This window comes from Equus caballus, chromosome 8, assembly GCF_041296265.1.
Source record: "Equus caballus isolate H_3958 breed thoroughbred chromosome 8, TB-T2T, whole genome shotgun sequence".
In the NCBI taxonomy this organism is placed as follows: Eukaryota; Metazoa; Chordata; class Mammalia; order Perissodactyla; family Equidae; genus Equus; species Equus caballus.
Genome location: NC_091691.1, coordinates 44501656 through 44529171, shown reverse-complemented (window position 1 = coordinate 44529171; position 27516 = coordinate 44501656). Strand labels below are relative to the sequence as shown.

Sequence of the window (27516 nt, the reverse complement as noted above, 5' to 3'; positions counted from 1 at the left end):
AATATTAACTCTAAGTAGACTGAAAAATCTAAGGGTGCATAATGTAATTTAAAACAAGCACTGAGAACATAATTCCAAGAGATACATCTAAAAAGCTAATAGGGGATCAGTTCATGAGGAAGATAACAATTAAAAATATGTATGTGCCTTAAAAAACATGAAGCAAAAATTAATGGGTTAAAAGAAGGAGACAATTCCACAACCAAAGCAGGGGATTTTAAATCCCTCTCTAAACAATTAATAGAAAAAGAAGACAAAAGTTAGATAAAGACAGAGAACCCAAGAAACAATACCAACTGCCTGGATCTGATTTATATTTATAGAACATTAAACCCCAAAACTTCAGAATCCACATTCTTTTCAAGTACAAATTGTATATGTTTACCGAAATAGAACATTTACTGAATCATAAAACAGGTCTCAATATGTTTAAAATAATTAAACTTATACAAAGTATGTTATCTAACCACAATGGAACTAAATCCAAAATCACTAATCAATAATTTAAATTAGAAATAATATATCTAGGAAAGTCCCAAATACTTGGAAATTAAAGAACATACTTCTAAATTATTAATGTGCCCAAGAAGAAATTACAAAGTTTTAAAATATTTCAAAATGAATGACAATGAAAGTACAACATATGAAAATTTGTGTGATGCAGCTACAGCATTTTTAGAAGGAAGTGTGTAGCTTTAAGTGCTAATATTAGAAAAGAAGGAATGTCTAAAATCAATGATCTGAGGGTCTACCTCAAGAAGCTATAAAAAGAACAAAGGGCCTCCAGGGAAACAGAAGGAATGAAACATTAAAGATAAGAGCAGAAGTTAACAACATGGAAAACAGAGAAATTGACAAAACCAAAACTCATGCTATGTAAAGATCAACAAATTGCTAAACTCCTAGCTATATTGATCCAAAAAAAAGAGAGATCACAGGCCACTAATAATGAGAATGATAAAGGCGTGATTACCACAACTCCTACATATGCTAAAAGGATAACAAAAGAATATTGTAAACAACTTAAGGCCCAAAACAATTGACACCACAATTGGAATAAACAGATTCTTTGAAAAATACAGTTGATAAAAGATAAGAAAGGAAATCTGAATGACTCTATATGTATTAAATGAATGTTATCAGCAATCTTCCCACCAAGAAACTCAAGCCCCAGTTTAACCAGTGAACTCTATCAAACTTCCAAAACAGAAATGATTCATAAACGTTTTTAGAAAATAGAGGAGAGTATACTTCTGTGTTTTATTAGGCCACTATAACACTAATTTTAAAGAAATCTGATAGATATTACAGAAAAAGAAAATTATAGACTAATATATCTCATAAACATAGACAAATTTTCTTAACAAAATATTAGCAAATCAAATCTAGAATATTATAAAAAGATTAATAATACAACATGACCAAGCTGGGCTTTTCCTAGAAAAGCAAGATATGTTTAACTCTTTGAAATTGATTAATGCAATTAACAGTGCTAACAAAATAAAGGTGAAAAACAAGAAAATTATCTAAGAGATACAGAAGAGACATTTGCCAAAATTCAACACTCATTTGTGATATTTGCCAAACTGGGAATAAAAAGAAACTTCTTCAATTTGATTAAGGGCATCTAAAAAATAATCTACAATTAGCATAGTTAATGGTGAAATTCTGAATATTTTACCCCTCAGGCTGGGAACGAGTTAACTATTTCCACCCTCACCACACTATTCAATGTTGCCCTGAAGGTCCTGGCCATTTCAATCAGACAAGAAAGGAAAATAAAAAGCATAAAGATCAGAAATAAAAAAGTGAGATTGTCTCTATTTAGGGTTGCCATAATTGTTTACATAGAAAAATTCTGAGAAATTTGCAAAACAACTTATAAGTAAATTAAGGAAGGTCTCAGAATACAAGGTTCACATAAAAAAATCAATATTATTTTTATACAACAGTAGCAAAGAATTGGAAATAAATTTTAAAATATGTGTATCTATTTTCTAGAAATTTCTATATCTATATGTAGATATATAGGTGTATATGGGTATATAAAGATATGTATATCTCTCTCCAAGAAATAAAAGCAAAGATAGATTTAACAATACATATGCAAGATATCTTTTCTGAAAATTACAGAACATTGTTTTTGAGAAAAATTTCAAAAGACCTAAATAAATGGAAAGCTATGCCATGTTTGTAATTTGGAGGATCTCGTATTGTTAAAATGTCTGTTCTTCCCAAATTGTTAGTCTCATCTAAAAAAATATCTTCACAGAAACACCCAAACTGGTGTTTGACAAATATCTGGATACTATGGCCTAGCCAACTTGACACAATTAACAATCACACACAGATTTACTAGAAATGGATCATAAATCTAAACCTAAAAGTAAAAATTATAAACCTTCTAAAGGAAAACATAAAAGAAATATCTTTGTAACCTTGTGGTAGACAAAGATGTCTTAGGACATTAAAAAAATCATAAAACATAAAAGACAATAATTAACTGCAGTTTATCAAAATTAAAAACTTCTGGTCTTTGAAAGATACCATCAAGAAAGCTAAAAAGCAAACTACAGAATGAGAGAAAATATTCACAATACATATCTGTGGACTTATCTGACAATGGACTTATATCCAGAATACGTGGATAATTCTTATAATTCAATAAGAAGTAGTCAAATAACTCAGAGTGAACAAAAGAATTAGACAAACATTTGACCCCAAATGATATATGAATGACCAATAAGCATGTGAAAGATGCTTCATATCATTTGTCATCAAGGAAATAAAAATTAAATCCATAATGAAATATTACTACAAACCCATCAAAATAGCTAAAGTCGAAAAGACTGACAATATTAAGTGATGGTGAAAATGCAGAACAGTGGGAACTCTCAGGCACTGCTGGTGGAAAAGCAAAATGGTAAACCTTGGAAAACTGTTGGACAGTTTCTGAAAAAAAAAAAAAACCAAACATATATCAACTACACTATATTAAACATATACCTACATAGTTACCCAGCAGGATTGAAAATATATGTTCTAACAAATACTTGTACACTAATATTCACAGCAACATTATTTATAATAGCCAAGAGTGGAGACAACCCAGATGCTCATCAACAGATGAATGGGTAAACAAACTGTGGCACTATATCCATACAATGGAAGATGACACAGCGCAATGGAAAATGACCATTAATATGCAACAATGCAGTGAATCTCAAAATCATTACCCTGAGTAGGAGAAGCCAGACACGTAAAAGTACATACTGGATGATTCCATTTATATGAAATATAGAAAGTGCAAACTAATATATAGTGCCAGAAAGCAGTCCAGTTCTTGCCCAGGGCCCAGAACATAGAGATGACTAATCATAGATGATGGGTACCATTTGGGGGTGATTAAAACGTTCTTTTTTATGTTAGTGGTGGTGGCTTCACAGGTGTATAAAATTATCAGAACTCATCAAATGGTACACTTTAAATGGATGTTTATTCAGTGTAAATTATACCTCAATATACCTCAATAAAAGCATAGCCTTGTGTGAGATTTTTTCCTCTTTTTTTTGGCAGTCAGTAAGGGGGGCTGACCTTTGTGTCTGGCTCATGCCTTGTGGAACAGCAACAGTGTAGGTGCAGTGGTTACAAAAGTCTAACCAATTCAGTGACAAGAAGAAATTTAAGCCAAAGATGACCAGGCAAAATATAAGCTCCTTTACTCCCCCAGGATCCCTAGAAAGATGGGGCGTCATGAGATGCTGTCATCATACAAGGGAGAGGTTTAAGCTTTCCCTGTAAAGCTCAGAGAACCAGACACCTCAGTTTATCAATCAGCTTTTGAGGCATAACAAGCCACCTCCAAAACTACAGACTTAAAACAACTAATTGTTTTTTAAAATATCTTTTATGGTTATCTTTTAATGTTCAAAATAGCATTTTTGACAATCAATAATATACTATAAATGTGAATATTGTTACCGAACCTGAAGTGAGTTCGCTCACCCGTTGCGCAGCAAGCCAATCTCTGACACCGGGTGTGGTGGAAGAAAGTAGGAATTTTATTTTTGCACAGCACTGAGCAAGGAGAGAGGGCAGCTAACGCTCAAATCCCAAACTCCCCGAAAAGCTAAAAGGAAGGGTTTTTATTTGGGGCTTTACGTAGTGGAGGGGGAGCATATGGCCTTGCTGGTCAGAGCTTTCCCACCAGCCTGTCTTTGGCCTTGAGACACTTGCAGAGAGAAGGGAGCTCATGACCTTGCTGGTCAGCAGCTTTCCCACCAGCCCATATCTCTTTGCGGGAGGAGATAGTCCAGGTGCTTGTGCTTGACGGTGTCTCTCTCCATGGAGGATAGTGGATTCTGGAGCCAGGAAGCCAGAGAGTAAGCAGGGAATGAGTGTTTTGGTTTTAACCCCATATATGCTGGGTTTAATGTGGGGAAACTGATATCAGAGTCGATATCAATATCATTTAGACACTAAACAGGATGATATCCATTAGCTATTTTCCCCAGGAACGTGTCCTTCAATCAGGCAGTTCCATGGTCCTTTTTTCTCCCTAATATTTTATTTTGAAAATTCTTAAACTTTCAGAAAAATTGAAAGCATTGTACAGTGCACACCTGCATACCTACTGCCTAGATTATAGAACTGACATTTTACTATACAATAAGTTCTTTAGCTCACTATTTTACTGAGTGGTGAAATCATCTTATTGGTCTGAGGTGGCCTACTGCTCTCTCATTGTCTGCCGTCAAAGTGTCAGTGGGGCTGGCTGGTCCTGGATGGCCTCACTCCTGTGTCTGGCTGCAGGCTGGAGTGTCGAGGACGTGCACAAAACTCTAAAATTGTCTTACTATAGGACATCATGTCTAAATCAGCCAAAACAAGTAAAAAAAAGGCTGAAGGAGAACAAAATGGCTTCTGCACCCTCCTGTTCCTTGAATTTCCCTCACCCGTCTTCTTTGTCTCAAGTGCTATCTTGTTCATCTTCCCTGGCTCCTTTGTTAGACTCCGCCCAAGCAGCCATCATGTGCTAAGGCTCCACTCCTGACACTATCTTTCTCTTTTTCTTCTGCATCTCCATTCCTATTCATTTGTTAGGCTGAGACTTAGAAAAGTACCATGCTGGAATTTCTTTCTCTCAAAAGGGGGAAATAATTCTGAAATTTGATAGCATGCAAATAAACATCTTTGGGAAAAAAGCCCTCTTTGACTATCTGAGCAAGGACCACTACCTTAGCACATCTGCCAGAAATACAATTTGGATCCTACTATTCTTTTGAATTTTGTACCTGAGACATGGCTAAAATTTCTTAGATGAAAGCTATACGATCTCTATCTGTGCCTGTCTTATATGTTATGTATGTCTTTGTATACGTGTTATAGAGTATTTTTCTACCTCCAGATGGTATTGCGAAAATTAATTTGTGAAAACATTCTATTTAATTGGCTTAAAGGAAACTAAGCATTTATATAAATCAAGTATACCCTCAGAAATATAGAAACTAGCCCAAAAGTCTTCAAGTTTACATGTCTGGGATAATCCTTAAAATAAAAGCTTGTTTAAGTTTGTTGGTGTAAAATAAAAACAGGCCTGTCTTCAGAGTTATTAGTATTGGGTGTAATCCAAATGTGCAACTGTTTTTTATCTGTCTGGTTCATTGATGAGATAGGCTCACACTGTTGCTCTTTCAGAATTTGTCAGCAAGAAAGTAATTAAAGATGATGGTTGGCTATTTAAAGTCTAATCCAAGAGTGAATGTTAAAAGCAGGTAATTCAAATATATGTCAATAAGATCAAAGCTTACACTAAGTTAAACTAAATAAAGGAAAGTCATTGAATGCCTAAATCTTTTCCAAATAAGAAAAACATTAATTGCTAAACATAAGTTTATCTACTTTTGGCTTCCTATTGCAAAAACACTAAAGATAAGTTTGCATCTGTTAGTAACCATGTCTTGTGCCACGTTGAAAAATTGCACTATTTAAAAGGGTGTATGCTTCTGGAAATTATGAAACGTATTTACAAATTTGCCAGTCCACAATTGCTTACTTCTTAGCTTTCACTAAGAGTTAAGGACTCTAAGGGTTAATAATTCTAATATATGTAATGAAAGCTACTAGAAGTAAAAAGGGAAACATCTCCATATGCGAGGAAAGTAGGATGTGTGTTTCAGTAAAAGAAAGTCTGAGGAGTGGAAATGTATTTTATTGAGGGAAAAGAAGAGAATTTTGTCCTAAAGAGAGGTTGGCTATTTCAAAATGAAATATAGGACAAAATAGGACAAAGGAAACATAAGACAAAATCTTAATGTAAAAAAGAAAGTTGTAGAAGATTTATGGAGGGGAATCTTGGGAAAGCAATTCTACATGCAGTCAGGACTGGCTAAGATTGGAATAAATGAACTTTAATATCAAAAGTAACCTAATGCAAAATTAAAATTTTACTTTCTTTTCTGTTAAAAAGACAAGATTTTTTTGGCCATTGGTCTGCTTTTGATAACAGATTGTGAAAGCTTCTTTACCTTTTAAGTAATATGCCTAGAAAACAGAAATTTTGTTTTCTAGCAAAATAATTTCTTGTGTTGCTTTTATCAGGTCTTTACTTAGGAAAACTGTCTTCGTATTAAAAGAGTTAAGTTTTGCTTACAACTATGTAACCTTTTGCATTGCCTTTGACATTTTATTATTACTTTGGTTAAATAGATACTTAAGTATACTTTATAATTATCTGTGATCCTATTTGGTCAAGTGTCCAAACCTTGTGATATTTTTGATGAGCTTCCTCAAAATTCAAATTCTAAGTGAAATCTTTTTGACCTGGATGTAACTTTGGAATTTTCCAGGGGGCGTCTGGAAGAGCTCAAAAGATTTATTCCTTCTCCTTATAAAAAGAGAGATACTACATTAATTACACTTACTTGGTATGTTAAATTAAATTGGAAGTATTATTACATAAGTGATAATAGACTTTCTTAGATTATATTAAATGAGTGAATATTATTGAGATGAGTGTTCCAAAGCTATACAAAATTCCTAAAATTCTGATATGTCCTAGTACAATTTTATGACTTGTAAATCTAGTTACCATGTAAAAATGTATGTCACAAAAATACTCAAATTTCCCTGGCAATTGCATTATAATAAATCCTCATCTGATCCTTACCCATTGCTTTTTTTTAAATCTTTTGTCATTTACAGACAGTTATTGTTTTAGTCTGAGAGTTTTACAAATATGTTTCATCTCCAAAGAGATTCATGGGAAAACCTTTGACAAATACTCTAGAATACAGGTTTTTGATAACTTTAAGATCATAACACTGACCTGAGTAAGAATGTCTAAAGCTCTGAGGGAAAAATGACTGTTTAAATTGTTTTTCCAGATGTAAAGGACCCATTTTTTCTCTTCTTCTTTAAGCTATCTATAACTTATAACCATTGGATAAAGCGTATCTTTGCAACAAAGGTTGAAGCATTTATCTTTTGCTCCTTACCCAATTCCTCCAGAATTTGGCAATTCTTAGGTAGTCTATTCATGACAATATATGTATTTACACAAATTCGATGAGAGTCTATTCTCCTCATAAAAGAAAATGGAAATATTGGCTACATTAGCAAAGCTTTGACTAGAACTGTTACATTTGAGGTGGATAAACTCAGATATGACCAGACGGCTCTGAGGGACTGCTTGGACCTTTCTTACAAGGTTCCAGCAAAGCAATATCAAAAAGAGCTACATGGACAATCACTATTCTTACTGCGTTTGTGTAAATAATCAGGCGAAGCATAATACAAACAAATTGTTAGAAACATCTTGTTTAAATGTGTTTTTAATAACTTCACTACATGTATTACAGAGTGGCCCTTACTTCCACTCACTGAATAACACAGTGCTGACTGCATCTTACAAGTAGCTTGTTAGAAACATCTTGTTTAAATATATTCTGGGGCCGGCTCCGTGGCCGAGTGGTTAAGTTCGTGTGCTCCGCTGCAGCGGCCCAGGGTTCGGATCTCGGGTGCGGACATGGTACCGCTCGTTAGGCCACGTTGAGGCGGCGTGCCACATCCCACAACTAGAAGGACCCACAACTAAGATATACAACTATGTACGGGGGCGGGGGGAGGGGGCGTGTTTTGGGAGATAAAGCAGAAAGAAAGAAAAAAAAAAAAGATTGGCAACAGTTGTTAGCCCAGGTGCCAATCCTTAAAAAAAAGGAAGATTGGCAACAGTTGTTAGCCTAGGTGCCGATCTTAGGAAAAAAAAAAAATCCCCAAGCCTGCGCAGGGGCCCAGCAACAGAATTAACCACCACTTCTCCTCCCAGCCCAGGAAACTTCTCCACACAGGTTTGAAAAAAGAAAAAATATATATATATTCTTAATAACTTCACTATATACTTTACAGAGTGAATATTACTTCCATTCACTGAATTAACATTGTGCTGAATGCATCCTCAAAGTAGCTTATTAAAAACATCTTGTTAATGTGTTCTTAATAACTTCATTACAGGCATTACAGAGTAGCTGTTACTTCCATTCATTGACATAACACTGTGTGGAATGTATCTTGCATGTAGCTTGCTAGGAATATCTTTATAAGTAGTTTCTATAAACACTTGACTACATATAATACAGTGTTTATTAAATCCACTTACTGAAAAACACTGTATTAAAGCACCTTTAAAGTAGCTTGTCTTTATAAGCGGTGTTCTTCATAAGTTCAGTACGTGCATTACAGTGTGGGTATTAATTCCATTTACTGAAATAACACTGTGATGGAAACACCTTGCAAGTAGCTTGTTAGAAACATCTGGTTTAAATGTGTTTTAATAACTTCACTACGTGCATTACAGAGTTGCTATATTTTCATTCACCAAAATAATATGATAGTGATCACATCTTGCATATAGCTTGTTAGAAACATCTTTGTAAGCAATGTCTTTGAACTGTTACAATTAGCAGGATTTCCTTCTTTTTAAAGGTTGAATAATATTCCAGTGTCTGTATAGACTGTATTTTCTTTATCCACTTATGTGTTAATGGACACTTGAGTTGCTTCCATATCTTGGCTATTGTGAATAATGCTGCAACAAACTTGGGAGTGCAGGTATCAGGAATTTGGTTCTATTTTTTCCTGAACTGAAAGATAATTCCCCCAACACTACCTGATTTCTTCCCCACTGGTTTGAAATGTCACTTTTATCATATTCTAAGTTTCCACATATAAATATGTCTCTTTCAGAATTCTCTTTTTATTCCATGGATACCTGTGTTTTTCAATGCAAAAACATACATTTAATTATCATAGGTTTATATTATGTTTGAGTTCTAGTAGGTATCTTCATTACTTTTTTTTTGTATTCCATGCAATTTTCTCTTCCAGTCAATTTTTAAAATAAATTTATCAACTTCTATAAAAATGAGTTGTTTGGGGAATTTCATTAGAACTAATATTTGTTGATAAATTATTTGTGTAGAAAGGACATTTTTATAATATTGTACCTATCTCCCTAAGAACATGGTAGATTTCTCCATTTATTCACGCTATTTAAAAGCTACTTCAAGAAAATCTATAGTTTCTTTCATATAGTTTTGTACATTTCTTATTTAGTCTGAGGTATTTTTAATATTTTGAAGCTACTAAAAACGGAACTTTTTATTCATTGCACTTCTCCCTTCGTTCTTCTAAGAATATGTAGGAAATCTGTAAACTTTCAAGTATTTATCTTATTATATGGTACTGGTTCTAAACTATCTTACTAGTTCCAAGAGCTTTTCAGTGATTATCTTGGATTTTCTATGTGGACAATCATATAAATTAAAAATAATGAATTTATCATTAACTTTCTAATATTTATACCTCTTTTGTTTCTTGTTGTATTTAATTGGATAGGGCCACCAGTAAATTGTTAAATAGTAGCCCAGAAAGCAGGAGCCCTTGTCTTCCTCCTGATTTTTAAGCAATGCTTTTGCTCTTTCAACACGGGATTTTTTGGCAATGTGAGAACTGAAGCTGAGGTGGGAGCACAGGACTGGAAGACCCAGGCCAGAGTATCGACTCACTGCGGGTGGATCTGAAGATGACTTGTCTGAGACAGCAAAGATCAAACCTATTGTGAACCTGATTAGTGCTCTCCAGGCAAGCGAGTGTGCAGACTGCTGCATGACAGCTCCATTCATTAAACCATTCTTTACTCATTCCCTTGGCAAATGTTTCCCGAGTTCCTGAATACTGGGACAGATCCTGGACACAGGGAGAAGCACATCTCCATCATAGCTCAGCCTCTCCCTGTGCACAGCCCTGCTGCTCCCCTCAGGTGTTCCAGAGCATTCCCACAGCCTCCTGTTGCACCCACGTTCCACTTCAGAGGCTGCTTCTTAGAGGTGTGCCAAATAGCACACATTGTCTCATTCAATGCCCCAATAGCCCTAGGAAGTACTCCTTGATGAATTTTACAAATGTGGGAACTGAAGCTGGGAGAAGGTATCGTGCCCAAGGTCACACACGCACAGGGATGAGGAGGGTCAGACGATGGAGTGCTCCTATGTCGTCAGCTGCTGCTCTGGAGATGCAACTCAGTCAATCTTTTTAGCAGGCTAGAAAGCTATTAAATCACTGATTTGAGACATCTTCCTAAATATATATCCTCACAACGTCTCCCTGCTCAGGGCAGTCGGTGATCTTCTGTTTTCTGCTAAACTGCCCAGATTTCACTGACTTACCCCCATGCTGATTCCCTACATCACCTGCTGAGACCCACGCCCTCTGTCCCTTGTCGTCAGGGGCTTCTTCCTGGGGGCCTCCATGCTTTACCGTGCCTGTGTCCTGCTTGCTGTGCATTTGTCTAGACAAAGTCAAGGCAAGATGATAGTGTGCCATTAGGAAGTAGAAAATCCAAATACGTTATTTTAACAACAAAAATACTATGTTCTTTTCGTAGCATAAGAGGGCGCTGTTGGCTAACAAAGGGATATTTTGGTTTGGAGCTTTTTCAGCCGGTCACTGTGCCACAAAGCTGAGAGTGCCTTATCATGATGGCATCTGATTTTGGTGGAGTTGCTGAAGCCCTTTCCATGCCTCATTTTTGCTACAAAATTAGCAACTTAGACGTCTATAAGTCATTTGTTGAGAATTATTTTGTTCTCTGAACTTTCTGAATAAATAGAAACTCAGTTGAATTCTTCAATAACAGAATTATACAGGTATTTTCAGGCAATTTGTTTAACATTTCATATACATGTAAGGATATTTTATACATTATTTGAGTTAAAAAAAAAAGTCTTATTAAATGAAAATCCTATTTCTTTCACTTGGTATTTTATCAGACTATTAAAAAGGGACCAATTGTGGGAAAGCTGTTTTTATGCCCCTCCCACGCCACCTCCGGTCCAGGGACTTCCCTGATTTTCCTGGTCAGAATGGCGCCTCTGGCCCTCACTATTCTAGTTCTCAGGGACACTTCTGAGACCATTGCCCCATGGTGGCTTGTGCTGTGATATTTGAGCAGATTTCCTATTGCCCTAAGAGAGTGCTCATTTCCTCAGGATAGAGACTGTTTATAGACGTACCTAGTAGGTGCTGTCCCAATATGTGATGAGCAGGTCAATAAGCACAAGAAGGAAGATCTGGGGCCCTACTTGGAGGAACTTGCTCCAGGTCTGAAGATGCTTCTCACACTGTGTGGGTTTAAGATCTTCCTAGTTCTAGATGGGTCTGTGTTGGCAAAGAAGCACAGGCTGGTAGCTGTCAGAGAACCATGGCTGTTCAGAGCAGGCAGGCCTGTGCCCCAGCTCCAGCTCCTGCTCTGGCTGTTCCTCCTGCTTCGGTGACGTCCTCAACCCCTCAGGCACACAAAGACCCCACGCCTTCTTGCCGTCTTTCATTGACTTGTCTGGTAAAGATTAAACAGAGATCCATGTGAATATGTAACAAGTGAAACAAAGTCAATTTTGTGGTGCTTTTTAATTTCAGCTTGTTCCAAATCACAGTTGCTGTGAATCTCATCTATTATTTACATGCATACATATATAATATACATATATGTGTATATTTAACTTCCCTTTATGTTAAAAAATTCCTGGATAAACTATTTCTGGATATATCATTGCTTAAAGTATACAAACTTGCATAAAATGATTCAACATTTCCAAGATCCTCAAAACTTACATTACAGCGGAAAATGTATTTCCCCCACTTCCAAAACCTATCCTTATACCTAGGCAGTGCCTGGATGCGTCTTAGTTCTTGCAGATGCCTCTGGAAATTAACAAAGCGACTCATTTCTGAGATGGTGCCACTACTAGTGGGGTCCAGATGAGTTTAGATTCTGAAAACTGATTCTGTACAAAACGTGTATTCACATTGGAGACTCGAGGTAAAGATTTTTCTGTGTTTTCTGTCTCCTGACCCTTTCATGCTTTTAGCAATCTTTTGAATAGGTGGTTATAGAATTAGAAACCTTAGAATAAAAATAAACAAAAAACTCCACTAGAGTTTTCTGGTATTTTATATTTCTCTCCTCTCCTGATTTATCCAGTTTCTGTAGTGCTTGCTGATTCTTATGTAGTTCAACTTAACCGATGAGAAGGATATTAGTTTAAGACACGATATTCATTTGGGGGATACAGTTTTCTTTTTGTCATTGGCATCCTCAATATCATCACAGTTCAAAAGCTTTCATGGTCATGTTTACACCATACAGTGTGTTGAATAGTTTTAGATAAACAATCTTGCCCTAAAAAGACAACTTAAAGAAAATTGAAATATAGAATCAAAGACTCTTAGAAATGACCTCCCAAGCCTTTCTATGAATCCCTTCTCCAATGCTGGGACAGGCGGACGCCCAGCTCCTGTAGGAACACTTCAGAGGAATTAAATGATTCTCTTATGAGGCAGCCCATTCCCCACTGGGTCAGCTCTACTTAATAAAAGAGCTCTTCCTAATATCATCGAAGTTTTCCTATTTGTAACTTCTACCTAGGGGTTTTAGCTATGCCATCCTGGGTTACTTAGGATAAATATAGTTTTTCTTCCACTGGACAGACCAAATATTTGAAGGCAACAATTATTCACACTCTAAGCCTTTTTTTTTTTTCCAGGTAAACACTGGCGGTTCTTTCAATCTTACCTCACACGGTATGATTCTACTTCTCTCTCCACCCTTGTTACTTCCTCGAGAAAGACATGCACGGTATCCTTACATGCAGTGTGCAGGGAGCAAACACAGAATTGACGCAGCCTATGAGTCATGGAAATGTCTTCTTGAAGATGCAGGGCATCGTATTTCTCACAGAAGATATCTACCACCCAAACCAGGATACTCTAAGAAACCTTATTTTCATAGTTTGATCAAAAAAGAGAATTCACAAATAAACTCATGTCGATAAGTAACCCTTACACAAAGCTTTTTCGAGGGGGATAGGAATTCTCCTGACTTGGCCTAATTTTACCCTAAGGGCTGGGAGGATGCCTTCCTGGCTGAGGATGAAGGTGCTCTTCTGTTTGTCCTCTCCCCTTTCTCCCAGTTCAGTTCCCTTGTCTCTCTGAGCGCTGTCTGGGGTTGTGGTGGGGAGACAGCCAGCAAGCCAGCGACACAGGGAGCTCTCCCCCGGGTGGGTTCTCGAGTCTGCTCTAGGAACGCTCCTCTCTGGTTCCCTTTCAGTTCACGGGAGGAGCACGGGAGTGTCATGGGTTACCTGTGGCATGTAAGTCATGGGCACCTTTCATAAGCCAAGGAAGGAGCTATCTTTTTTTTTTTTTTGAGGAAGATTAGCCCTGAGCTAACTACTGCCAGTCCTCCTCTTTTTCACTAAGGAAGCCTGGCCCTGAGCTAACATCCATGCCCATCTTCCTCTATTTTATATGTGGGACAGCATGGCTTGCCAAGCGGTGCCATGTCTGTACCAGGGATTCGAACTAGTGAACCCTGGGCCGCTGAGAAGTGGAACATGCAAACTTAACCACTGCACCATGGGGCCAGCCCCGGGAGCTGTCTTTGATGGCCTTACTCCTCCCTCCCCCCGGGGTCCCCAGCTGCCCGGCCACCCTGCTCTGTCATGGGTCAGAACCTACCACAGCCCTCCAGGGCCGGAAAGTATCCTGGGAGCCTGAGTTTTCCCACAACCTTTCCTAGCTCTTTGCTTGTGTCTCTTCCCGCCTCTGATCTATGATGGGAGCCAGAAGGTAGAGCAGACTAGCCAAATAAATGGGTCTTTGCTAATATGTTAGCTGGTTAATTTGCTACTTCTCCCATCATGCTAGGACTTGGTGCTTGTCTTCTGACTGGGATCCTGCGTAAGGACTAGCCCTCTAGATGGCTGTGGTATGATACTGTGGGCACAAGGGCCCTTTGAACCTTTCAAATTCTTCCATGGGATGGGCGCCCAGTCTGTCTTTGCGCATGTTAATCCAGCCCCATCCGTTTATAAACTGCCTTTGTTTGCTGCTTTGAACTACCAATTCTGAATTAAGACTTGTGTTGTTGTTCTGAACCCTGGTTTTGGAGCTTTCTTTTCTGGTACTTTTCCTCACAAATATTAGCTGTCACCAGGGACAAGAGGTAGCATGGAGCCACTGGGGTTTCTTTGGGTAATTGGGCAATGGAGCCATTCTCCAAGTTTAAAAAAAAAATACGTTATTTTAAAATCCAGGCACCCATTTATTAACTTCATAACACTATATTCCCCGGCAAAGCATTAAAGCCTTGGTTCTGGAGACCATAAAATGACCTAGGTCCTACGAGGAGGTATGCCACGGCCCCTCGCCGATCCCAACGTGAGCCCGTCTAGTGAGTCTGAGTTGATAACTCACACTATTAGGTGGTCTTAGGGAAAACTGAGTTGTTGGTTAGGCTTTTGAGATCTATTGGGTGAATCTTGCTTCTCTTTGGTTAGTCTCTTTAATGTATTCACATTTCTAACTTTCCCATCTGTAACCTCTGCCGAAGGGTTTTCTGCGGTGCTTTAAGCTGGTGCCACATTCACCAAGTGCCAGGAACAGCCCATCTATATGTCTTGCCTCACCTGAGTCTGGAATCTGACAGAGTCACACTGATTCATGTACCTGCATCAATGGCATGTGTGGCTGGACCACAGGGGTGGGGAGTGGTACATGTGTTGGGTAGGGTGAGTCATGGGGTCGTGGGAAATGGTAAGAACTGACCCCTTCCAGTCATGACAAGGAAAGGGACACAGTCAGGTGCCCTGCATGCTGCCTTCTACAACACTCTAAGGAGCAACAACACGGGTTTTGAAGACACACAGACCCAAGTCCAGCTCTGGCACTGCATATCTGAGTCCATAACCTCTTTAAGCTGGGCCCAGAAATGCAAATGCCTTAAAGGCCACAGAGGTGGTATAAATAGGGCAGAGGGCCAGGTGGGAGGTGGCAAATCAGAAGGTGCGTGCAGAGCATACTGTGGGCCAAGTCAACTCTTGTCATGTGGCTATGCAGACTCTTTGTTGCCATACCGTCAAATTTTTAAAGAAAATTCAGAAATCTAGATTTTTATGTGAACTCTCTTGTTTTTTAAAACCTTAGCCCAAATATTTCAAAAACACTGCTTGTTTAACATGGGCTGCCAAATTTCCCCCATCAGCATTTAAGCTTCAGTTTCCTCAGAAGTAAAATGGGAATAATAGTAATATCTGAGCCTCATAGGGTTGGGTGTGGACTACATAGGTAACATTTGGCAATGACAGCAGGATTTTCTGGCACATGGTAAGCAGTTACTACATCAACTATTAATATTATTGTGGTTGTTGTTATTTGAGTTAATCAAGGTCAGAAGAAACCAACAAAGGTTAATGATTCATTCAGAACAAATCAAGTCTTTCCCTAGTTTGGAACGCAAATATCATTCTGGGGTGTGGGAGGGCTCTGCATTTGTGCTGAGGACCCACTATGTGCTAGTACTAAGGATGAAATAGTGGGCAAGATGAGGTGTTTTTCAAGGGTCTGACTCTAACATGTACTCGTCACTACATAAACTGTGGAGAGAACCAGATGTGTCTGGAGGTGCCATATTTTTATCACGGCCTCTTAGTATGCATCCTTTTGATTAGCTTAATAATACAGCTGGGTGTCTATCTGTATTGTTCAGGCAAATGACACAAAAATGACCTACTTATAGTTATAAAACCTGTCTCCCAGATTATAAGGCAGAAATTTAACAGCTCTTAATAACCGCACCAAATCTCCAAATCTCCTCCCGCCACCTGCCCCCACATGCTTCTGGGCGATTGCTCCATTTTCCCATCACGGTTGGGTGATTACTATTAATTCATAGGCCAGAGACATTGTGGCATGACTATAGAATCAGAGCTGACCAGTGGTGCTTTGAGAAGCTGGGAGATCTGTGCATTCATCAGCAAGGTTGCTGGCTGTCTGCTACTAACCACCTTCTAAGCTGAGTGTTTTCCTGAAAATCCATTAGTATGAATGTTAGAGTAGAAACTATGATGATTATTAGTTCTAATAAGCAATGAAATGAGACAAAAACATAGAAGTGCTGACTTATCTAGACTGATTTGGAGGACATGACTTGGTGGCTAACATGATAAAATGTTACACGCTCTAATTCGGTGGAGTGTTTGTGTACAATTAGCCTCGGCAGTGCAAACTTTCACATGTATCTGCAGAGCGTGCCTGGATGAGAAGGAGAGGAGGACAATTGCTCATTATTGACAGATAATAAGTTCTACAAAAAGGCTAGTGATGCTATCGGATCCCAAATTTTGGGTTAAGTGTCTGCTGTGAGCCAGGACAACTATTGGACTCCAAACCACCAAGTAATTGACTCAGAAAACCTTTGTTGAGCTAATGCCATGATGGAAATTGTATTGTATTTTATAAGTGTAGCAAATCAACACATTGTACACCTTAAACCTACATAATATTATATATCAATTATATCTTAATTTAAAAAAAAATTCAAAAAAACAAAAACCTTTGTTGAGTAGGAGGAGAGAGGTATGGACTATGCCTTCCTCTTCTTTCCCTGGCCCAGGCGCTCCCCTCAGCCACACACTGGAAGCATAATTAGAGAAGCTTACAAGATTCCAAAATGTCTAGACCACACTCCAGACCAATTAAGTCAGGGTCTTTGGGGGTCAGACAGAGTTACGACTAATTTTTCACGCTCTCGAGGTGTGCCATGATGTTTAAGGGCCACCGTCTTAAGCCCCTGGGGAGTTATGCCTGTTGACTTGCTTTGCCAGGGACTTGGAATCTGGGCTGGTTTTACTGGTTTAAGTGGGAAGTGGTTGGTGAGCTGGGGAAACTGTGCTCGGTCAGGGGAGGAGAAGGGAGAACAGCTCAGCTTTATCTACTCACAATGCAAGTGGCGTACAATCAAATTCTTCCTCTATGCCCTGAATGGGACAGAAGTAGGAGACGCTGCTATTCTACAGCTACTTTTCTGCATAACTGGTTATTTTCACTAGAACATTGACATATTCTTTCAACTATAAGCCATTCTCTGGGACTAGGAAATTACTTTGTTATGCACAGCTCGTCTTGATATTGGGCATCCTTTCCTGGCTGGTCCTCCCCATGGTGTTCCACGTCTCTGTCAAAGGTACCACTATCAAATCGTTTACACAGTCCATACTCCTGACCCTCAACCTTAACACTTACATCTCCTTCACTGCACATCCAATCACCAAGTTCTCCATCCCAAAAGCCATCATCCTAGTCTAATCACCCAAAACAGCCTCTTACCTGGTCATGCCTGGAGAAGGTTCTTTAACAGTGCAAATGTATGTCATGTACCCAGCTCTCCTGAGGTTTTAGGGCTTTTAGAATAGAGGTGTTCCCACATATCTGCTGCACTTGGACCCCACCTACCTCAGCTGCTCTCTCTCATGCGCTCATCCCTCTGCCCTCAACATTCAAGCCTTCCTTGTCTTGTTCCCTTTCCTCCAACATGCAATGCTCCTTCCTACCTCAGGGCTCTTCCTCTGAGTCCTTCTTCCCCGCATTCATGTGGCAGATGTAGTAACACTCTCCCAACAGTCCATGGGATTACTCTGTTTCCCAGGCCCTGGCAGTTAGGTTGGGGCCGTGCCACTAGTTCTGGCCCATGTGTCGGGAGGGATGTGACTAGTGTCACTTGGACCTGAAGTCAAGAATCCCTCTCCACACACTCCCTTCTCTTGGCACGGAGACTGAGGCCAACATGGGCAGGCTACAGAACAGAAGCATCCCAGACTGGATCAAGAGCAAGTTTCCCAGAGAATCACCTGGACCTTGAGTGAGTGAGAAATAGATTCTTCTCACATTTATTTTTTCTCACTCCAAGTATTATGTGTTATGTTTCTGGCTGGTGGGCAACCTTCCATGTGTTAGTCAAGGACTCAGGCCCCTTATCCTAGAGGTCCACCCTCCCATTATCCCTCAGAGTCCCTTCCATTAGCAAATGGGGAAGCGGGGGAAGACTGCAGGACAGTGAGCCTTGGGCTGGGCGCACACCACCTCTCTCCTCATCATGTCGACAGAGGTTTTCCCTCAGCCACGGTAGTCTAGCTGTGCATCCCAGAGCCTGAGATGCATTCCACTGCCGTGTGACATGCCCCCAACCCTCCACACTCATGATCACAGGCCCGCACATTTAGACTCCTCTAGGTTCCAGCTACAGAAACATGGATGTGAGGCCTGCCTGTAAGCTCTGTCTGTTGTCTGCGAATCCACAGTGGGCAATTGACCCTTGGAACTGTCCTCAATCTTAGGTGAGTCTTCTCCCAGCTCCCGGCACGTGGCCTATCACAGCACATCCCCACAGGAGGTAAATGTGCAGAATCACAAGAGAGGCAGGAACACAACACCACACATCTTCTTTACTAAGCCCATCTCTCCAGATCAGAATTGTTAAAAGCCTACATACTACATAGACTAGCACTTCCTTTTCAGCAGGACTTACTGCCAATTGTGGTTAGGATCTGGCAATAATTTGATTTGAACAGTCAAATTTCTCCAAAGGAGATCTCAAATTTAAGACTTTAGATTTTCTTGTGTTGAACCAGTTGCATCCTAGGACAGAATCGTACAACTCTAGGGGCTCCTCCTGCTTTGAAGATGTCCAGTGCCAACAACTTGTATTCGTCCTTGGTATCCCAAATTTATAGGCTTTGGAACCAAGAATTGCTGTTATTAGCTTCATATAACCATTTATAAGTGCCATCAGCTTAGATGCTGAATTCACTTTGTATTATATATTTAACAATTAATTTTAATAAAATGATAGATTCTACTCCCCCCGAACTTTAGGTTCTGAGAGATTTCAGCCAGCATCGCCATACTTTGTGAGAAACCAAACGTTGGTGGAATTACAGAAAGGAGCGTGCATGCTGTGACTGCTGTTGGGGCCCCTATTCAGTTAAAAGGTGTAGTTATAAGCGATAGACTGAGTTTTCAAACAGTGTCAAAAGTGCAGCCTTCCAAGTAAACAGGAGAGTCCCGTGAACATGTTTAAGGATCAGTGGATGTGCACATGAAGCATTTCTCAAAGCACATTCCAAAAGTTTGCACATGCTGGCTTCAAAAGGATGAATCAGTTAGGAGTTGCATTTGGCTGCCAGTAGCAGAAACCCAAGAGGTCAGAGGCTTAAACCAAATTAGGAATTTGTTTCTTCTCATATAATGTCAATCTGAACGTGGTCAGGCTATGCTGATATGAAGCTTCGCAATTTCATTAGAGACCCAAGTTTTTTACAGTTTTCTCTTCTGTTGACATTTGTCCTTGAGTTCTCAAGATGGCCGCTGAAGCACCAGCCACCACATTTCCACTTTAGCAAGGAAGAAAGGGAAGATCAAAGGATGAAAATGATATTAATCATCTGAGTCAGTCTCATGTGTCATTTCCCCTGTGGCCAGAGCTGTGTCAAATTTCCATCCCTACCTGCAAAGGAGGCTGACAATGTAAAGTTTAGCCAGTTGCATGGCACCTCCTCTAAATATTGGGTCCCTGTTGGTATGGAAGGAGGGGAGAAGGAGTTTTGGGTAAGCAAATAGTGATATCTGCCACCAAGACTTCTCAGAATTTTGAATACGCTAATGTCCATTATTCCTTTGCCCACACAGAGGGCTCAATATGCAGCCTGTCTCCAGCTGCTTTAACTCTGCCGTCCTTCTTTTCCAGGGGGCATATCTTAGGATGAGTCTTCTCTGGAACACAACATAGGAAATTCTGCTTCAGTCACAGCTTCTCATTCCAGAGGCGCGTGTAAACCTCTGTGTTCCACACCAGGCATACATAGACTATTCACAATTCAACCAACATTAAAATTTTAGAGAAGAACTCAAGCAACAAAAGTTGGCAGGTCACCTGGCAAGCTAGTTTCTGACACCAGACCCACATTTTTGCGCTTGGATGATTACCCTGATACTCAGCCCACGTTAATCTTGATTGTCCCAAATCTTAAACTCTCCTCCGTGGCTGTGCTGAGCAAGTGTTGATCCAGGGCTGGCCTTGTTCCCAGTGTCCACCCCACTCCTCCCAGTCACAGATGCGGGCTATTTAGGTGGGAGCTTGGAGATGGTGCAGCTGGAATCTGCCGAAGGAGGGGCTCCTTGCTTATTTAAAGCCCCGGGTGAACTCAGCATCCCCCTTGACCTGATTCCTGAAGGGCTTAACCCAGCCCAGTAGTTACTCTTTACTCACACTTCATAAACAAAATGGGCTCCATTTCACTGTTTTGTTGTTGTGAAACGTCACTTTAGAGTGAGCAGATCCCAGCTGCTGTAAACAACCGTAGTTCTACGCAAATGTTGGCATTTGAAAGCTCTCCCCTGGGATGTCGTCAGCTCCGTGTCTGGGTGAGTGGGAAATGCTCCATCACACTTCGGTCCTTGCCCTGGACGGCTTCACCATGAGATGAGAGATTAGGGAGACTGTCCGGCTCCTGAGAGCACTGGCATCTCCCGGCTGGCAGATTCCGTGGTCATGTGGCCGTGCGGCAGCAGTGCTGGTCAGAGGTGATGGGGATGGCTGAAATGTTTAAAATGGGAATTTCATGTTAATGAAACACATTACACAACAGTCTCAACTCAGCACAGTAGCAATTATTATAATTCTGCATAAAAGTGTTTGACATTACATTTGTTGGAAATTACATCGATCTCAAAGGCAGTCTACATTCAAAATATTAACAAGGAAAAAAAGCCTCTTCTAAGGAGTTGCTTGTTTTTACTAAATCCTCTGAAATCTATCACGTTTTAGATAATGTGTTTATCTGAAAACTCTCTTCTGAGACCTGTAATTAGGATTTGGTCTGGACAGACAGATAATAAATAATATAATTATAAGGGTTCAGTAGTTTGGAAATGGAATTTAATTTATTTATTAGTTTCTGCTAGTTAGAATAGGAATGCCAATTCTATTTGCACATAAAGAAGCGCTAACTGCTAAAAGTGGAATCTAAAATTGCATTTTCCTGTGTTTAACAAGCTGAATTACTTCTTAATGTCAACAAAAATGGATGTTTCTCTCAAGCAGAACTGTCTTGAGAGAGGTCCTTGGTACAACAAGCATAGTCACTGTCTGCAGAATATCTCTCAGGAGTGTTTAATACAAACATTTGTTTCTGAGGTCACAATCACTGCAAAACAACGGAAAGTCCAGGTGAAAATTGCGTTAGGTTTCTGTGGCTGCTGCAATAAATTACGACAAACTTGATGGCTTGAAACAACAGATTTAACAGTTCTGGAGCCAGAAGTCCAGAATCAACAGGACTGGGTGGAGATCAAGGTGTGCCAGGGCCAGCTTTCTCTGGACGCTCCAGGAGAGCATCCGCTCCTTGCCCCTTCCAGCTCCTGGCGGCTGCTGGTGGTCCTTGGCTTGTGGACACATCTCTCCAGTCCCTGCCTCCATCTTCACACGGTGTTCTCCTCTATCTGTGTCAAGTTTCTCTCTGCCTCGCAGTGAGGACACTTGTGACTGCACTGAGAGCCCACTGGGGAAATCAAGGGTCATCTCCCTATTTCAAGATCCTCAATTTAATCACATATACAAAATTCTTTTTTGCCATTTAATGTTCCAGAGATCAGGGTGTATCTTTGGGGGGATGTTTTCAGCCTTTTACAAAAAGCAAAGCTGACTATCAGATAAAGTTTGACTAAAGCAAGAGGGAAGGTGAGCCCAGGCGAAATCCAAAGTGTTCGGCGCTCTGGAGCCTTGACATAGGAATCCCTACAGGAGTTCAAACTCAGATCAGAGCAGACCCTCGGATGCTGCTGATCCCCAGAATGGAGGTCTTGCCCCATGCTGGGAGTGAACCCGTCCTTAGAAAGGCTGGTTCTGCTGTGAGGTGTTTAATGACTTTCATTCTGGCGTCTTAGGGAGTTCTGACGCACTGCTCTGGTAGCCCAGAGAGTCAACCCCTGGGTGAAATTTCCCAGGGTCGTTTTATGTTGGATCAAGTATCTTTTTTTTTTTTTAATGAAGGGATTGCTTATAACTTTGCGGAATTGGAGACTTCCTGAAGCCATTCCATGGTTTGTGAGTATGGATTTGGGCGCCACACTATGTTGCAGTGACCTGAAGGTTGTTGAAACCAAGTTGTTTGCCCAAAGATGAATGCCAATATTGAATGGGAAAAAATAAAAATAATTTTCAAGAGATTTAGAAAAAATAAATTAAAAATTCATTAAATTTGTAATTCAGAATAGAAAAAAGAAGTCTATCTCACTGATAAGAAAATGCTAATTCACTTGCAGTACAACGAATACTTTGGTTATAGAAGATAATTTGAGTTCTTTAAGTTATTATTACTTTCTTTTATGATAGCTATATAATCATTAAATGTGGTAAAGACTATTACCTTTTCCCCATTTACTTAATTTGTTATTTTTAAATTTTCCACATCGTATGGTTTAGTTAGTAAACTACTTCATGGCATTAGGGTATGTATTTAATGAAACATTTTCTCCGTGTTTGATAAAAGCTTCAAAAACCTGAAAAGTGTCTATATGAAGGATGAAAAGCATAGGGAAGGGATGATTATGTGCACACAAATCATTATATGATGATGCATTTATGAAAAAAGATGTGCTATTTGGCCTTTTACCTATCTTTCTGAATGTCAAGAAATTGATGTTGTCTGGTTCCCAATCTTCAATTCTATAGCCAGTTGGCATAGCCTTTACTATGCCAGTGACTTAAGCACATTTTGATGACAGAATTGGTTATTCATTACGTAGCAGGAAAAACAGGTCTTCCAATTTATTTGTGACATTGCTCTCCTTTCAGGCACTATCTGTGTGGGGTCTAACAGTAACACCATTCAGGGAACCACTGCGGTCCTTGTATAAGAACCACGGAACTTTAGAGTAGAAGACTCCTAAGAGAATGAGTCTTCCAAATGCCTCATAGATACTGAGAAAACTGAGGGCTGGTTTCCCAAAGCCACACAGCTAATTAGTGGAAGAACCCATTCAACAATTCAGATTTCTTAATAACCCATTCAGGGTCCTCTGTTTTCATCATATCTCATTAGGGTGGAATAATGTTTCTCCATCACTGTATGACGGCACTCTGCTGTATCCAAGATCATTCACGGGACTGTTGCCTAATTTAGATAATATGGAAATGGATTTTTATTGCTCCAGTCAGAAAGATGTTCTTAAGTAATGTCTGTCAGGAAGGCATTGAGCTAAGCCTTTTGAGATCATGAAGAATGGCACAGAGAGGGGCCAACTTGCTGTGAGTAAGTAGCATCGTTTCCAGCTGACACCAAGTAAAGCTGGTGTGTTAGTTGGGACAAGCTGGGATGAAACAGAAATGAGTTTTACTCAACAGTGGCGCAGTGCTGAAGGGTGACAGCATCCAAATTGTTGCTGATTTGTTTGGTCTGGTTGTGAGTTGTTTGAACCTTTCAAGTGTGCTGTCAAAAATTGTGGTATTTGGGAATGTGATGAGAAGACAAGAACACACAGAATTGTTGAGAGAGATAGTTGTAATATGATGACCACTCAGGTACTTCCCAACTCTGAAGTCCATGAATCTGCAGTTTTTAGGGCGATCGTATGGACTATGGGGCAATGTAATTGGAAAAAATTCATTACAATGATTGATTACTTAACTGGCTCTCTGATTCTCTCAATATATCAAAAAACAAAGCTTCATATACTGTGCGTATAATTTCAGTGGATGCTATCAGTGATAGTACCTCCTAATGCTATTCCAATGAACTAGGCTTGGATTACTCTTTCTTTTTTGAATGAATAAGTTAAGGCCCAGAAGTTTAGTCACTTGCAAAATGGTAGAATTGCATAGTAGATTGTACCCCAGACTGGCCTTCTAAGCCGTTACCCACTGCCAGCCTGTACTTGATGAAGTTTCAGGAGAGACTGTTCGCATTGAGTGTACTCATTTCAGATACCCTTAGGCACAAGATACATATCAAAGTCTATATTCACTTGGCAAGAAAGCTTTACTTGTGTTTTTAATTTATCCCCAAACAAAACTGCATTCTGTGTGGAAGCTTCTGCTTTGCTCTTTCTTAGACTGAAAGACTCACAGGTACTGTTTTACTCTCTTTATAGTAACAGTGATGAAACCAAGCCCGAGAAAGTGTTGATCAAAGGTTCAACTGCCCTGGCGGGGCTGCTCTTAAGGGAAGCCCCAAAACCTGAAAAACTCCAGCAGAAGAGATGATCTCAGACCCTAAACGCTGCTGTCAGGATGCTCCTGGATCCTGTGAGGTCAGCTCAAGGAGAGTGACACCACTGAGGAAGAGTTCTCAGGCAGGTCTGATGAGAAAGGGCTCAGGAAGTGGAAATCTGAGGGAGACAGACCTTAAACTTACTCAGGAGCTAGAGCAACGCTGGGTGCAAGCTGCAATCCAGTAAAACAGACGTTTCAGTAGCATGAGTCAGAGTTTCTATAGACCCTCTCCACCTCCAAATCCCTCTCTTGCTTTCTTGACATACCCATACATTACTGGAGCTGATTCTTTTGAGTTAAGGCTTTGTGTCTTTAGAAGATCACCAGAACGGAGGGAGATAGTAGAAGTGAAGGGAAATCAACTCTTTCCAAAGGCCTTCTGTCTACAAATGGTGTGGTTGATGTCTCCTTGAGGTGGACGTCACTTAGACATATGATTGCCTGAGCGGGAGGCAGGCGAGGTCTGGGCCACTGTCCTGCATGTGCCTTGTACAGGAGTGGGAGAAGGAGAGGCTCCTGGCGAGGGCGGTAGAAGCCGGTGCTGACTATTTCATAGATGGGTCTAGGCTATGGTGAGGCACAAAGGCAGCGTGAATAGAGGAAAGGTACTGGCATTCACGTGGAAGCAAACGAGGGGACTTATACAAGAAATATCACATTTGGGAAGAAGATAAAGACGAAGAAGAGTTATAGGGGAGGAAATTGAAAAAACTTTAAAGAGCATCCTCTGCCTGTGTAATCATTTGCCCTTTCTCATTCTGAATGTTGCATGTTGATGTATTTTCTCTCATGCTCACGGGCCCCCTTTGACCACCTTACACCCTACAATTTGACTTACTGGATTGAATTTCTTTGGGTAAGACATTTTAAACTTTAGGGTTTCTTCCTCTTTGTCTTTGGAAGTCCCCACTAGTCAGAGTAACACAAAAAGGTTGACTTAGTGGCCGACCCGGTGGTGCAGCGTTTAAGTGCGCATGTTCCACATCAGTGGCCTGGGGTTCGAAGGTTCGGATCCCAGGTGCAGACATGGCACTGCTTGTCAAGCCATGCTGTGGCAGGCGTCCCACATATAAAGTAGAGGAAGATGGGCACGGATGTTAGCTCAGGGCCACTCTTCCTCAGCAAAAAGAGGGGGATTGGCAGCAGTTAGCTTAGGACTAATCTTCCTCAAAAAAAAAGAAAAAGAGTTGACTTAAATCATTATTACCTTGCATATTCCCACATATCCTGAGACCTGGCTGAGAGTCTCTGTCATGTACCACAGTGAACCTGGTGCTGGGTAACAGGGTCATGCAGGCGGGCTGTGGTAGGTTCAGACGTTTATGCGGGTTCCAAATTCTGAGGTGGTGGATTCTCTGAGCGAGGATGTGAGAGCTGCTTTGTTGAGATGGTTGGACCTCGAGGGGACTAATCACAGATCTCCCTCAACAACAATCACGTTAACAACTAACTGAAGGAAGAACGGGCTTGTCCTAACGGAGTTCTCAGAGAAAAGGCTCATTTGCCAACACGTTGATTTTATTCTGTCTGAGAGGCTCTTCACTAATTAGCTAAGTGAGTTTGGAAAGTGGATCCAGCTTTCCTCATTTGGAAAATGAGGCTTCTGGCAGAGTTGCCTCCTAAGGTAACTTCTGGCTCTAACCTTATGCTGTTCTAAGAGATCGCAGTGGTTTCATGGGAAATGTTCCCCTCAGCCCTAGCAGACGGTTCCTGAAAAGAAGAAAATTAAATGGATCTGGTTTTCAGTTTTAGCTCTTGAACAATCAATGCTTTCATTCTTCCAGTGTTAAAAGAAACTCAAACCATCCCTGTCATAGAATGTTTATGTTTTAGATAAAGTAGTATTTATTGAATTCAGGCTAGGAAAATTCTTAATACCAACAAAGTTTTTAGCATACACTTGTACATACTTTTTAAAAGGCATCCTCTGCCTATGTAGTCATTTGCTCTTTCTCATTCTGAATATTGCATGTTTATATTTTCTCTTGTCAATGCAAATAATCTGTAATCAATCTACAGATCAAAATTGGGGTGACTTTGTTATATGAGCTGGTTTGAGCACTACAGCCCAGGAGAAATTACCTTCACCAAGGAAGGAAGGCGTGTGAGTCCCAGCTCTGCCACCTTCTGTCTATGTGACCATGGCAAGTCATTTAATTTTTGCCAGCTTCAGTTTCCTCTCCTGTAAAATGGTGTTGAATAATTTGGATACCAATTCTGACGAGCAGGGTAATTTTCCGCACCACCAAGCAAGCAGTTCTCTGACACCAGCTGAGTGTTCTACAATTCAACTCAATTCTGACACTGTCTACCTGGAGATAGCATCAGATTCCCTAGGGTAATGGCTCGGTCCCACAAGACTGCCCCCCCCCTTCAGAGGCCATTCACAAGTCCAGGTTATCACCTGTGCTTCTGACCAACCAGCTAGAGATTAGAGATTCCCACCACCCCCTCCTTGGGTTTGATTAACTTGCCAGAGTGGATCACAGAACTCAGAGAAACATTTTACTTACTACATTACCAGTTTATTATGCAAGAATATAACTCAGGAACAGCCAGACGAAAGAGATGCAGAGGGCAAGGTTTGTGGGAAGGGACACAGAGCTTCCATGCTTTCTGAGAGCACCACTCTCAAATCTCCACATGTTCACCAAGCCAAAAGCTCTCTAAACCCAGTCTTTCTGGAGTTTTAAAATTTTTTTGAGGAAGTTTGGCCCTGAGCTAACATCTGTTGCCAATATTCTTCTTTTTGCTTGAAAAAGATTGTCCCTGAGCTAACATCTGTGCCAATCTTCCTCTATTTTGTATGTGGGATGCCACCACAGCATGGCTTGATGAGCCGTGTGTAGGTCTGC

General features: G+C 40.2%; 1 long non-coding RNA gene across 1 annotated transcript; it reads right to left on the bottom strand.

Annotated features, from left to right (window-relative positions):
* Window positions 1-18816: 18816 nt before the first annotated feature.
* LOC138915243 (uncharacterized) lies at window positions 18817-25941 on the bottom strand. Its single transcript, XR_011420923.1, has 3 exons — window positions 25869-25941; window positions 20660-20986; window positions 18817-20163 (listed from the first exon to the last, which is right to left on the bottom strand). It is a non-coding gene; the product is annotated as an uncharacterized lncRNA (long non-coding RNA).
* Between the last annotated feature and the right edge of the window lie 1575 nt (window positions 25942-27516).